A 15,266-nucleotide genomic window follows, 5' to 3' on the forward strand; every position below is an offset into this window, starting at 1 on the left:
CCTAGTAATACTTCATATGGCACTAATATATGATTATTATCTAGCAAGTGTACCACTACCTCTACTATTCCGTATTACTATTATGTGATTACCATTTAGCAAATGTATTATTATTCCTATTTTATATAGCACTAGTATGATATATTTAATGCGCTGCGATGCCGGGTGTTAACATTCAAATGCATCTGCTAATAGCTGACTCTCTTGTTAGTTGCTTTGGATAAAATAATCTGAAAAATGAATCAAAATTAAGTTTATTGGTCATGTAGGTTTGCACACATGGAATTTGACTCCGGTTTCATGGCTCTCTCCGTGTACTTAACATAGTACGCCTTTACGCATGCTCAATAATCCAGGTAAGAAAATCAAAGAAGGTCGAATTAGTTCATCTGGATACACGTTTATTGACATACGTTTCATCGCTCATTCAGGGGTCCCCAACCACCGGGCCACGGACCGGCACCAGGCCGCAAAGCATTTGCCACCGGGCCGCAAAGAAACAATATTGTGGCGAATGTAAGATTCGACTTAGAGACGAGAGAGACATTGATTGTAACGAACTCTTTACTTGGAACTTAGCAAATTTAGGATACTCAGCCAGCAGGCTACATCTGCGTTTTTTCCAGTTCGGCTCATACTTAACGTTACTTCCTGGTCTCGTCTCGCGAGAGCCGCCCATCAAAGACTAACCAGAGAGCATGCGCATTAACATAAGTCCCAATACATTACAGCGAGCGTAGAAGTAACGTGGCGAACGTAGAAGTAACGACAAAGGTAACCTTTCAGTCGCCTTTACTGAACTCACGCAGAGACGGGAACTGAGAGACCTGCTCCAACAGTTCGCTGAGATTCTCGCTGCACGTGAGGAGGAGTGCATCTACACCAAACAGTAATCACATAAACGCATAAAACCACATAAAACACTTGCAACATTTAATAACATCACTAACGATCTGAACGCAGTGCCTGATGGGTAAAACAGGAGGGCACAATTCTAACGGGGTAGCCTCTTCGCTATACATTATGTTAAACAATATTCAAATAAAAGCCCGGTCCAGCCATGTAATACTCGAGGACTTTTAATTTGGAACGGATACTTGAAGCGCGTACAATGATATAATGTTACCACTCATTCATGCGGCATTCGGCAGACTGCAGACCAATGATAACGAACTTCGTTACTCAGAGACGCACTCAGTCCCCTCGCTACTAGCAGCTAGTTAGCTACCATGAGTACCGGTAAGAAAAACAAACGTCGCTTGAGAGTTTCTTCGGAAGAGGCAGGGGAGATAAAGGGTCTAATAACGATGATAACGCAGCGACAGCAGAGGCCGAGACAGCAATAAAGAAAGCTTCCTTCAGTAGGAAATACGAGTCGTCCGAGCCCCCAGTCTGTGATATGTGGAGGCAAGCTGTCTAATGAGGCAATGAAGCCCTCAGAACTGCTTCGGCACCTTGAGTCCAAGCACCCTGCACCTAAAGACAAACCCGTGGAGATCTCTGAGCGAAAACAACGCGAGCAAGCGGGACAGAAGCAAGTGCTGAGAGCCACCACCTCTACACATGCTGCTGCTGCTCCACCACCTCTACACATGCTGCTGCTGCTGCTCCACCACCTCTCTACACATGCTGCTGCTCTGAGAGCGTCGTGCTTAGCAGCTAGTCGTATTGCTAAGGCTGAGGAGCCTTTTACTATCAGCGAAGAACTGATTCTGCCTGCTGCCAAGGACACGTGCTGTGAACTGTTGGGGAAAACTGCAGCTGACAAGGTGGCAAAGCCAAGGCTCCTCTTTCAGCTACCGCAGTTTCAAGGAGAATTGGTGAAATAGCGGACGACACAGAAGCACAGTTGTTTGCGCGGTTTAATGAGTCACCGTGGTACGCTATTTTTATGTTTGGAGGTGTGTTGCGTAAGCACCAAGCAGTGTATGTATAAATAAGTACGGAGCACAGTTTGTTATGCTCCTCTCTTAAGTTACACACAACAGGGCATTCACAACATTGCTGCCACCTACTGGCGTATGCATAGAACACAACAGCTATCCAGGTCGACGAGTCTACCGATGTCGACAACAAGGCAATACTGCTGCTGATTTATGTGCGATATTTATTTCAAGACGATGTGCATGAGGGTATGTTGTGTGCTCTGTTGCTGCCAACTAACACAACTGGGGCGGAACTGTTCAAGTCTTTGGATGACTACATGTCAGGCAAACTGGACTGGCCATTCTTTATTGGAATATGGACAGATGGGGCCCACAGCTATGACCGGTGACTGGCTTCACTACCCGAGTCAAAGAGGTTGCTCCTGAATGCCAGTATACACACTGATACACAGAAATGATGGCAAGCCGAAAAATGTCACCTGATCTGAACAACGTATTGAATGACTATATTAAAATTAATCACATCAAAGCACACGTCTATTTGAGCACAGACGCCTTCTCTTACACACTGAAGTCAGGTGGTTGTCAAGCAGGGGGGGGGGATCCCTGGCCAGGGTTTATGAGTTAAGAGAGCCGCTACAGAGATTTATTTCAAGAAAAAGTCCCCACTGACAGCACGCTTCATCTGTGGGAGATCTAGAACCTCCTCAATGAACTCAATTTGTCACTTCAGGGCAAATGACAACTGTCTTCAAGTTGGCAGATAAAGTGTCTGCATTCAAAGCCAAACTGGAACTGTGGGGATGGTGAGTGGACCGGGGCGTATTTAACGTGTTTTGGGAGAGACTGAGGCTGCACCGTCCTTCTCCCAGCTGGATTCGCTGTCGACAGAATTTGAGCGTTACTTCCCAACCGCAGATGACCCAAGAAACATGAAGGAATGGATCCGTGACCCATTTGTGAATGTCCCCGGCGAATCGTCCACGTCAGCGCGGGAAGATGATCAACTCCTCCAACTTGCAAATGACGGTGGGCTGAGAAGTATGTTTTACGTAAACATCTCTGCCGACATTCTGGCTCAAAGTCAAGGCTGAATATTGTGACGTGGTTAAATAATGGACTTCTTAGACACCCTTTCAGAGTTAACAAGTAAGCTTTTAATAGCCGCAAGTCAAACAAGTCAGAACAGATTCAAGCTTGTATAGGTCTTCGCTCATCCCTTTTCCCGGCAACCGAAGCGACCCCATCTACCTGCCTACTCTTTACCCTCACGGTGGGTTGTATTTAGAAATCACGTCAGGACACAGCGCTGTCGCTCGACACAACCTCTCCGTGGCATTCTTTATTTAGACTGACACAGCATCAAGGCAGACCCGATCAAACAACCCAGAGCCCGCAGGCATCACCAATCGATCCCAGCACAATAGAACAGCACCAAATCAAATGCAGCACTGTCGATGTGTGCATACATAACATTTCCCCCCCCCCCCCGGGCAGGATTTCAAACATGAAAGGTTGACACAAAGTCCTCTAGGTGGCCAGGGCGTAAACGTGTGCGAACAGGGTCGCGGGCGGCCTGAGGCTGGGCAGGCCGAGGTGGGGAGGGAGATGGCAGGGGGAGCTGAGGCCCAGAATGTCTGGGGCCCGTGTAGGAGCTGCATGAAGCCCCGGGGCGTCTCGCCATGCTGAGGGAATGGCTATGGTTGTGTCACCAGCTGTGTGTGGCGGAGCTGACACCTTCCGTAGACGACTGGAGTGCCACCGAGTGCCATCGCTGAGGAGGTAAGTGGCTGGGCCCAGCTGACGGGTGACTTGGAGAGGAGATGACCAGTATGAAGCCATTTTATTGTCCCTGTGGGGCATGCGGACCCTGACCCAGTCTGAACACATTGATGTCTGGCACCCTGGTTCGTTTTGACTGGTCAAACCGTTGCTTCATCCGCGTCTGCTGACGAGTGACTGAGGCTCTGACCCCAGAGGGAGGTGCCTGAGGTGTGGAGGGGCGGAGCCTGTCAAGGGGCATGCACAGTTCCCGGCCTAGCATGAGAGAGGCTGGGGAGACGCCTGTGGTCGAGTGCTGTGTGGCCCGATAGTGTAGCAGAGTGTGACGGATGGCCTGCGTGAAAGAGCACCCTTGGGCCATGTGTGCTCTGAGGCCGTTCTTCAGTGACTGGTGAAAACGTTCAACGCCGCCATTGGCCTGGGGGTGGTAGTACGCAGTGCGTATATGACGGATGCCCTTGCTTTCGAGATAAGCAGTGAACTCAGCAGAGACCATCTGAGGGCCGTTGTCAGTGGTGATGGCCTTTGGGAGGCCCCAGCGAGAGATAAGAGAGTCCAGGAAGTCGATGATGATCTGTGAGGTCACAGTGCCGGAAGTGTGAGTTCAGGGCCATTTTGAGTGTAGATCGTAGGCGACCACCATGAAGCGTTGGTGGTGGGGAACTCCATGGATCTCACCACAAATGTCCAACTGCAGGTGTTCCCAGGCTGAGAGGGCCAGGCGAGAGGTTGCAGGGGTGGGGGAGCCTGGTGGCCAGTCTTGCCACTCACAAGGCAGGCAGAACAGTCCTTCACCAGAGCCTCAATATCTCTGTCTATCCCCGGCCACCACACCAGGTCTCGGCAGCGCTGTTTCAGTTTCACAATGCCCAGGTGGCCTTCTTCATGCGCCGTATTCAAAACACGTGCACGGAGAGCAGCTGGGACCACTGTGCAAAACCCACGTGCCACGCAGGTGTCGTTCCAGCAGGAGAGCTCCTGTCTGACTCGGGCGAACGCAGCCAGCTCCTCTGGGACCTTGTGAGGCCAGCCGTTCTGGATGTAGGTGCGGAGCTGGGAGAGGACAGGGTCCTGTTCGGAGGCTGCCCTCAGCTCCCTGCAGAGAGACAAGTGGCCTGGAGGGGTGTGTGTAGCATTTGGACAATGTCCTTTTCCACACAGTCAGTGTCCGTCTGTGGAGCTGGGGTGGAGACAGAGCGAGAGAGCAGGTCGGCGACAACATTGTCTCTGCCTGGGGTGAACTGCAGGCTGAAGTTGTACTGGCGGAGGCGGTCAGACCAGCGGTGCAGCCTCAGGGGTTTGTGGCCTGTCCCAGATGTGGACAGCAGCGCTGTCAGGGCCTGGTGATCTGTCCTGAGGGTGAAGGAGCGGCCATAGAGGTAGAGGTGCCACCTTTCACAAGCCCAGATACAGGCTAACGCCTCACGCTCACCCACGGAGTACCGCTGCTCGGTCAGGTTGAGGGCACGGGAGGCGAAGGCAATGGCTTCTCCACACCGTTCTGGGTTTGAGACAGCACGGCCCCTATCGCTGTGGCTGATGCGTCACAGGTCACAAAGGTGGAGCTGGAGATGTTGAAGTGAGCCAACACTGGTGGTGAAGTCAGTTGAGTCTTGAGATCACGCACAGCGTCACTTGCATGCCTTTGACCACACCCATGGCTCGTCCTTACGCAGCAGCTGGCGCAGGGGGGCTGTGGTCGCAGAGTACTGGGGAAGAAACCTCAGGTAGTAACTTGTCATACCAGGAAGGAGGCGACCTGGGCGGCCGAGCTGGGCTCAGGGATGGCCTGAATGGCGTCCACGTTGGATTGTAGTGGAGTTGCACCGCTCGCTGACAGCCGGAACCCCACGAAGTCGATGGCTGGCACAGAGAGGACACATTTCTCAGCATTGAGAGTTAGCTTGTGCTTGGACAGGGCTGCGAAGACCATGTTAAGGCGCTTGTCGTGGATTTCACTGGTGGGCCCGTGTACCACTATATCGTCCAGATGAATGGCCACGCCCCAGTATGCCAGCCAGCACGGAGACCATGATTTTCTGGAAGCAGCTAGGGCGGAGCTGAGACCGAAAGGCATCCTGGTGTAGCGAAACACTCCTGCATGTGTCACAAAGGCTGTGAGGTTTCGGCTGCTGGTGGGTGGAGGGGCACCTGTAAGTACCCCTGTCTGAGGTCGAGCTTGGAGAACACCTCAGAGCCATAGAACTGAGCAGTGAGTTCTTCTGAGGTGGGCAGTGGATACTTATCAGGGACCACTGCCTTATTTACTGCACGTAGATCGACGCAGACACCGAGGCCCCCCGACTTCTTCTTAGCCACCACGAGGTTTGAGACCCAAGGTGACGCGTCCACCGGTTCAATGATGCCAGCTTCCAGCAGTTGTTGCAGCTCGGCGGAGACCCCATCACGGAGAGCCAACGGGATGCGGCGCAGTGGTTGGATGACAGATTTCACAGCAGGGTTGAGGAGAGGTTGATGGGTGAAGGCGGAGAGGCAGCCAAGCCCCATAAACAGCGATGGCCACTTCTGCTGCCAAGGTGTGGCGACAGTCAGGATTGCTGCCCCCCTTGTGTCTAAGAGGGAGAACCCCAGAGCGGAGAACAGGTCCAGGCCCATCAGGTTGGCCCCACGGCGTGCCACATGAAAAACTGCATTAGGCACCAGCTTGGTTCCATAGCGGACAGTCAGTTGGAGAGAGCCAACCAGATCGATTTTGGAGTCACCATACCCACAGAGGACAGCTGAGGGTGCGGACAGTGGCAGTGAACCGAAAAATTGACTGTAGGTATCAACATTCAGGAGAGACACACTTGCACCGGTGTCCAACAGCAGGGGGATGCACACATCATTAATGTTGACTGTGCATGATTTGAATGACACTGGCGCAGAGCTCACCTTGTGAATGACGGCGGTTGAAGACTGGGGGGTGTGGCCCTCTGACCCAGACGGGGAAGATCGACAGACGTTGGCAAAGTGATTGTGCTTACCGCAGCTACGGCATGTCTGGCCACGGGCAGGGCAGTTCTGAGCCCTTGAAACATGAGACCGAGACCCACAGTTACCACAGGACTGTTGAGGGCGGGGCCGAGAACGCCGTCGTTGCAGTTGCAAGACGTCCCCAGTGGAGTCGGCGCCCGCCTCGCTCTGGCTGGGTTGCGTCCCGAGGGGCAGCCGTGAGTAGAGGGAGGAGTCGTTGGCAGCTTGACTGGAGGTGGCCACTTGCTGTGTATTTAGCATAGCAGCACACTCAGCTGCTCCCTCAACCTGTAGTGCGATGGTAATTGCTCTGGACAGCAGCAGATCATCTTTTTCCAGCAGGAGAGTCTCACGCACCTTTGCGTTGTTGGTGTGTTCGATTAGCTGGTCGCGAACCATCTCGTCCTGAAGCGGGCCAAACTTGCATGAGCTAGCTAGCCCTCGCAAATTAGCTACGTACTGCCGCACAGACTCACCAGGCAGTTGGTGTCGCTGACGGAATATAAATCGCCGAAGGAGGGCACTCTGTGGAGCAGCGAAATGGGTGCTCATAAGTCCCACAGCTTCGGCAAAGCTTGTGACGTTCCCCAGAGTCCCGAGCACACGATGACCCTCTGCTCCCAAGCAGTGTAGCAACAGAGCCGTCTTCCTAGCCTGGCTCACGTCGTCGAGCCCTGAGGCGATGATGTAATTTTCAAAACTATGTAGCCAGCGAGTCCATGGTACCGGAGGCTCGCCAGGTAATGCCAGGAAGGGGGCAGGTGGTGGGAGAGAGATATCAGCCATCCTCGTCGCCAATATTGTATTTAGAAATCACGTCAGGACACAGCGCTGTCGCTCGACACAACCTCTCCGTGGCATTCTTTATTTAGACTGACACAGCATCAAAGGCAGACCCGATCAAACAACCCAGAGCCCGCAGGCATCACCAATCGATCCCAGCACAATAGAACAGCACCAAATCAAATGCAGCACTGTCGATGTGTGCATACATAACAGGGTAGCAGCATGTTACCTAATCTAGCTTCTTTCATAACGTCCCCATTACCTTCCACCACATCACCGCTATCTGTAACAGATATGTCCGTTTTTAACATGTTTCATATCCCACAACATAACCAAAAACATCGACCGCTCAGTTGCATTGTGGGTAATATGCCCTTGGCTAACGGGTCTGACCCTTTAGTCGACTGGTTAACGTTGTCGCCCGCGGTGCGGGAAATCCGAGTTCGCGTCCCGGTTGTGACAGTCCGGCCCGGCTGCCCCCTGAATTCGCTGCATGTTATGTTAATGGGGGGAAAATATGCCCTGTAGAGGCCTCTACAGATGCGCTGAATAGAGCTGGCGTACACTATGGCGGTGTGACTCCGGTTAGAGAATCACGGAGGCGGAGCTTCAGTTTGAGGACGTTTATTCGAAGAAGAATGTGGTTGTGTACAGGGAAATACAACGCAACATCTATATTAATGATTAACACGATCATAATCCACATGCACACACAAACAGAACATGCGTCGGCGTAAGGCATGGTGGCGGACGGAACTTAGCTAACGCCCAACTACGCTAACCAGCATGGCATAGCTAACAGCATCTCACTGGCAGAGAGAAACCGACAGAAAACGGATTTATTTAAAACATTTCCAAAGCAAGTTGCAATGAATGAAACAGGCACAATGAAGACAATCTACTTATATCTATCATTGACAATTTCCTCGAAATGGAAAAGGCAAACTGTTGCTCACTGGCACACAAACTGAGAAAAGCTGGTTAGAAATCGCCGGGTCAGAACCTAAAAGTCTCTGCATCCAATTACATATACCATAGCGAATTCAGGGGCAGCTCGGGACGCCGCATCCGGGACGCGAACCCGTGGCTCCCACACCGCAAGGGACTACGTTAATCTGTAGTCGAGCGGTTAGCGCGGGAGATAAGGGTTCGCGTCCCGGCTGCGGCAGTTCCTGTAGTTGCCCCCCCCCCCCGAATCCGCTACAATGTAATCATTTGCAAGGCACGGCTGTACACAGGTGAAGTCGTATGGCTTATAACCTGTTGCTCTGTTTTTATTTCTCAGTGAGGAAGCATCCACTCCCACCCATAAAGACAAATGGTGTTCGAGACCCGTCTTATGGAGCTGTGTCCTGGGTGCAAGGTGATGACCCGAAAGGTTGGGACATTCCTATCTCCCATGGTGCCCCTGTTGTGTCCATATACATACTGATGCGTTGTGTTCTGTTAATGCTATTTACACTGGAGACTGCTAGGTAACACTATGGTTTATATGTTCCAGGTACTGTGAGTTACGCATGTGTAGAAGAAATAAAACGTGTTGATGGAAAAAAGTGGTAAGTAAAGTACATGCTCCCCTGTTTCTCTGCTTCGTGTGTTGATGTCTGATACTGAACAAACTACACAACAGCCCCCATTGTGAGTTCTTCAGAGATTGGAAAAGCCAGCCAGTTGAGGAGAGTACTCCAGCTTTCAGCAGCAGTGACTGAACATAACTGAAAAAGATTTAGTGAACAGCTGCTTTCATGGAAACCTGTATGGTTGACCAATCTTGAGTTATGTTTTCTACCAATTTTTGCCATTGTCAGACGTGACAAAAGTACAACCATTTGTACAGTGTGAACATTGAGCGATTTCAATAATAATTCTTTTACAGTATCGGTACATCGTTTCCTGTGTATTCATGTACAGTATCTTCTGATGAAAACTTGATGCGTCAGTGTAATGTCAGGCCTACTGAAGTATGTAAAGCAATATTGCATACAATTTTACATGTTAGTATAAACAGCATCAGCTGTCCAAAAAAAAAACTTGTCCAATCCCCTGGAAGGTATATGGCCAGTCAGCTCTGTATATGTTGTCTGCATTCTGCAGCGAGTACACAGAGAGGATGGTTCACCATATATGCTATGTTGCCCTCGATCTGCTTCAGCCGTCTTGTAACCTAGGGTCAATTATATAAGATAATTATCATGATGGGACCGTTACTAGTATCTGCACTGACATTATTGTAGCTAGTAAAAAATTTACCTGTGGTAGTTCCATGCAGCACACTCTCTGCTCTTGTAGGCATTCTTTCACAATTTCCACCTATGCAGCAGAGTCAAGTTTGCCTGTCAAAACTGTCAGTCAACAGCTGACTGTTGATTATAAAGAAAGCTGTGACTATCTGGTGCACACAATGCCAGCCATCATGTAAGCTAGCATGTAACATTGCTAGTACGTGATGTAGCCATGTAAGCACCATATGATACTGATGGCTAACATAGCCAGAACTTCGTGCTACATAACTTAGTTCAATACTGATGTTAGGTGGCTAGCTAGCCGTGACAGGACACTACACTAGTGGGAAACCAGCTAAATTGTAAACTAACCATTCAGACACGTCCTGTTGCATTCGCAATGTTTGCCGTTCTTCAGGGTCGTAGATGTATGGCTCAATTCCTGCCATATTGTCACCCCCCCCCCCAACACACACACTCAAAGACCCTCAAGTACCAGTCAACTCAGTGGAGTGGATTGAAGAGGTTCTGTTTACTCACCTGGGAATGACATCAATGAGTGGGGTGCAGCAGCAGTTCATTTGCATCAAATTGGCATATGCGCAATCTGAACAGGAGGTCAGAGGGGTATAGAACGCTTATTTTGAGTGGCATATTCAGCAAAAGTACCTCATGTTTTGGGAACCCCAAAGAATTATTAAATTGAAAAATAGCATAATAGGTCCCCTTTAAAAAAGGGCCTGTAATGCAAGTGCACAAGACAAGTAATACTAGTGGGAGTCAAACTAAACTCTTAAGGTTTTTCCTACACAGCTTCCCCCAAAAGTCTTACACCTGTATCCGGGAGCAGCACCAACCGGGACGGTGCAGATAAGGCCTTCACCTGCAGTGCCATGGTGTGGACGCGCCCGTCAGCGTAACCTTCCCAACAGGCCAGAGTGCACGAGAAAGCTGCGGGTCAACGATGACAGCCACCTGAAAGTTCCTTGCCATTCTTCCTCCACTTCTGCAGACCTGGTAAGTAGTGGCAAATGAAGGTGCACCAAAAATTGTCAGCCAACACTTGACTGTCTCCAGCGATGTTTCCCAAGGAGGTCACTGGAGTCAGACCGCTTGAGATAGTCAGCTGCTTCACAAGCCTGATCTGCATGGCCGGGTTAACCCACCAGGGGGCCCCAGGGCACACATCCATTGTAGGGTATGATTGGGGGTCCCTACTATACGTGAACACAATTTGGGGCTCCTTGTGGTCTGGGGCACTCGCCCGGCCCGTAATCCAGCCTTGCTGATCTGCGGTCTGGGTGTCAGCCACCCCGTGGAGAGACCTGGCTGATGCATGGACAAGCTCTTTCCATGAAGAAAAGTCTTCGATGGCAGGGAGCCGAGTACCGGGAGAGATGGTTACATTACAGATTATGGCAGACTTCTTCAGTTCAGGATGAGAAGAGGGCATAGTAGACCACTGAGCTTCAGGTAAGGAGAGGACCTTGATGCCATCCGTCGAGCAGACTGAGGTCGGATCATCCCAACCAATCTCCTTCCAAGAACATCTTGTATGAGAACCTTAGCCCACATGGTGAATGGTACGATGTACCCAAGGGGGTTGTACTGGCAGGCAAGTACTCGGTAGAGATTCTTCACAGTGGGTGCTGAGGTCTCCACAGGGCGATGCTAAAACCTAGCGAGTCGCCAAGGCAGTTCCAGTGTAGGCTCCTGAAGGTCGCTACTGCTCTTGGGAGAGCCACAGTTCACTGCTTTCAGAGCAGAAAGTGCTCGATGACCATGGGCACTTTGCGTGCCCACTGGCAGACCTCAAACCCTCTGGTCTGTAGGTGCTGGTGGAGATCGTTGACGAAACACTTGGCCTCTTCAGCACAATGTGTGCTATTCAAACAGTTGTCGACATAGGACTGCCTGTCAAGATGGGATTGCCCTCTGTGTGGTTTTGGACAAATTGCTGGAGGGCATAAATGGCACAGCAAGGACTACATGTAGTCCCAGGGGTGGGGTACCTGCCACTCATACATGCTTGGCGCGCTCTCTCCCTCCCTCCCCATGAAGCATAGCACTGGCTTGTCAGTGGGCAGTAGGTGGATCTGGTGAAACATGCCTTTGATGTCACCACCGACTGCCATGGCATGTTGGTAGAACCTGATGACACCAAGCAGGGTAGGCCCCGAGTGCAGAAGGTCATTTAGGGACAGGCCTTGGTACTGAAACAAGCAGTTAGACAATCCTGTCCTTACCGTTGTGGGTCACCACATGGTGCAGAATGTACCAAGATTCTGCAGACTGGTCAGCTTCTTCGGGGGTTATCCTTACCACATAACCAGCCTTCTCCAGTTTCTGTATCTCATTACAGTAGACCTCTGCCTGCCTAGGGTCCTTGGCAAGTCTTATTTCTATGCTGCAGAGGCACAGCTTCCTTTGGAGCATGAAGCAGAGTAGCATAGCGCTGGATGCCATCGGCCTCGACCCTGGTGGTGGATGCTTGGAGCACGACCATGGCTGGCTGGTCCTGCTTGGAGTGGATGGCTTCCTTACTAGCGCAAGGAAGAGCTGAGACTCGGGGACACTGGGCCCGACAAGTCAGCTGAGGTGGCTGGCTGAGCAGGAACCTGAAGGAGTCGGCCGGCAACTGGTAGTCGGACAGGACGTTGGCCGAGGAACATGGGACTGGTGGAGACTCTGGGGACCTTCCCTGGCCAGGCGGGCTCCCCAGAATGGGTCCAGAGCTTGAGCTGGCTCGGCACCACCCCTCGATTGGTAGTTTACCAGCCGGTAGGCAGGTTGAGTGCCTTCAGACAGACTACTGGTTATCCAGCCGAACAACTCCTCGCCGGAGGCCATTCACCGGCCTCGGCTGTCTCCGGTACACCGAACCATCTGCGGGGTCCATACTGGTCAATTCATACTGTCTCAATGGTAGCAGGGAGAGGACCCAAGTATAGACAGTGGCGGCAACCGGTACAGACAACTCTTTTATTATACGAGACTAACAAACAGCAGGTACAGAAAGCAGGTACAGATAGCAGAGAGGGCTCACAGCAGGAAGTGGCAAACTTACAAACAGCAGGTACAAACGAGAGGAGTTGACCACTGGGGAAGCTCACAACAGACGAGGCACGCTGGCCATTAAAAGTCTCTGAGTCTCAGTGAGCATGTAAGACGACTCGACAAGGCAGCAAAGCAACCAAGGGACATATATACCCAGGGGAGGCCAATCCGGGAGATTGGGTGCAGGTGCGCAGGAACTGGCCGGCCAGTCGGAGACAGGGGAGGTGAGTGAAGCCGAGCAATCCGGGTCATTAAGGCACACAGGCGCAGGTGAATTAAAGCACCAATCAGGGGATGGGAGAGCCCAGGTCACAGACCATGACAGCAATGGCCGTTCAAACGCTACTTAATGGTCACGCCCATATTTGCATATGAAACGGGTCTTTGGTTTCGGTCGTTATGCAGTTGTATTGTTTATAAGGGTGGGGATACCTGCAGTCAGCAGACTGAAGAGGTCACTTAGATGAGTGATGAAACATATCTGTCAGTAAACGTATCCAGATGAACCGATTCAACTTTCTTTGATTAACATAGTAACAACACTACAACAAAACAATCTTCAGATAAATACATAAGGGTTGACTTATACAGGCGAAATAAGAGGCAATGAAGTGCAACGGTGCAGAGAATATATCAGAGATGCTGAAATAGATGTTAGCAGGTTACTTACATACATGCCTGCAATAAATGGACATGACAGAGTGTACCAGTATACGTACAATGTACAGTACAGTATATACAACATGGCTGGATTTATTTGACATTGTTAAACGTTCATTTGAATGACAGCCCGCAGAAAGAAACGGTTTTTATATCTGGTTGTTTTGGGGTACAGTGCTCTGTAGCGCCTACCAGAGGGGAGGGTTGGAACAGGTTTAACCAGGGTGTGATGGGTCAGCAGTGATGTTGCCTGCCCCTTTTCTGACTCTGGAGATACGTCCTGAATGGAGGGCAGGTTGGCACCAATGATTTTCTGTGCAAACCTAACTGTCTGTTGTAGTCTGTCCCTGTCCCGTTTGGTGGCGAAAGAGTGGCCACTGGCCTGTAAATGGGTGTAGACTGTGGTGTCCAGTTTAGCAATTTACACACGAAACAGATAATTTTCGCTCGTTGTGCCACTGTATTGTTTACTGAGAAGGATTGGTTACGTTTCTCTCAATAAAGGTGGAGTCCAGATGAACCGATTCAACTTTCTTTGACCAGAAATCTGTAGGTTTTAACCGCAGACATGTTATGGCCACACCAGAGGGCCATCACGTAAATTGTTCATTCAGCCAAGGTTCAGCAGTGAGTGGCTGATTTCTTGAAATCACTTTTGTATCTCTCCCAGACAGAAAAGATGTGCCCTTTCTAATTTGTGATGGCCACATGGGGGATGTTCTGGTGCTGTTCTGTAATGATTAATAAAGACCTTAATTAACCTCAATTGCTAAGCAGAATGCCCTTCAACAAAGTCGGGACCAGGCTCTTGAACCGACTTTGCTGTTTCTCCATCAGCGCCAACAGCGCCAAGACTTATGGGTTGGCACGCGCTCTTAAAGGAAAGCCAACGCCCTTCTTTTGCCAACATGGATGGATTCATCATTGGTGCAATGGCAAACATCGTATAGGCTCACTTCACTGAACAACATTTTATATTGTGTGCTGTGATGTAAGGCAGGGGGAGAAGATAAGGAAGGGCGTTCAAATTAAACAAATAAAACTGACTTGACTTAAAGATAGTTTAAGGGATGCCTGTTAACTATATCGGGTGGAGAAGAGTGTCAGAAGTGATTTGCGACAGAAGGGTCCCAGCAAGAGATAAAGGGAGGGTTTACAAGATGGTTGTGAGACCAGCTATGTTGCATGGTTTGGAGACAGTGGCGCTGATGAAAAGACAGGAGGCGGAGCTGGAGGTGGCAGAGTTGAAGATGCTAAGATTTTCATTGGGAGTGACGAAGAAGGACGGTGAGGAACGAGTATATTAGAGGGACCGCTCAAGTTGGACGGGTTGGAGACAAAGCAAGAGAGGCAAGATTGAGATGGTTTGGACATGTGCGGAGGAGAGAAGCTGGGTATATTGGGAGAAGGATGCTGAATATGGAGCTGCCAGGGAGCTGCAAGGGGGGGGGCAGCTTGTGGCCTTTGCTTCGAGAGCGCTGACACAGACGGAGCAAAACTACGCTCAAATAGAGGAAGAGTGCTTGAGCATAGGTCTCACTTGCCAACGATTCCACCAATACTTACATGGCAGGGAAACAGTCACTGCGGAAACGGACCACAAACCATTGACAGCCATCTTCAAAAGGCCCCTCCTGAGCACACCGAAACATCTCCAGGGCATGTTGATGCAGCTGCGACGTTCCAACCCCGATGTTGTGTACAAGCCTGGGCCTGAAACGTACGTCAGCGACGCTTTGAGCAGGGCTACACCGCTGTGCTGCGGGTCGGACACCCCCTACTTGCGACATGCAGTGTGTACCATGGACAGCACTCAGATAGAGTACGCACAGCTAGACCAAGCACAGCACCTGGACGTTACTGCCTTCAGATTCCGCCAAGTAGAACAGCACACAGA

Source organism: Lampris incognitus, chromosome 11 (assembly GCF_029633865.1).
Source record: "Lampris incognitus isolate fLamInc1 chromosome 11, fLamInc1.hap2, whole genome shotgun sequence".
In the NCBI taxonomy this organism is placed as follows: domain Eukaryota; kingdom Metazoa; phylum Chordata; class Actinopteri; order Lampriformes; family Lampridae; genus Lampris; species Lampris incognitus.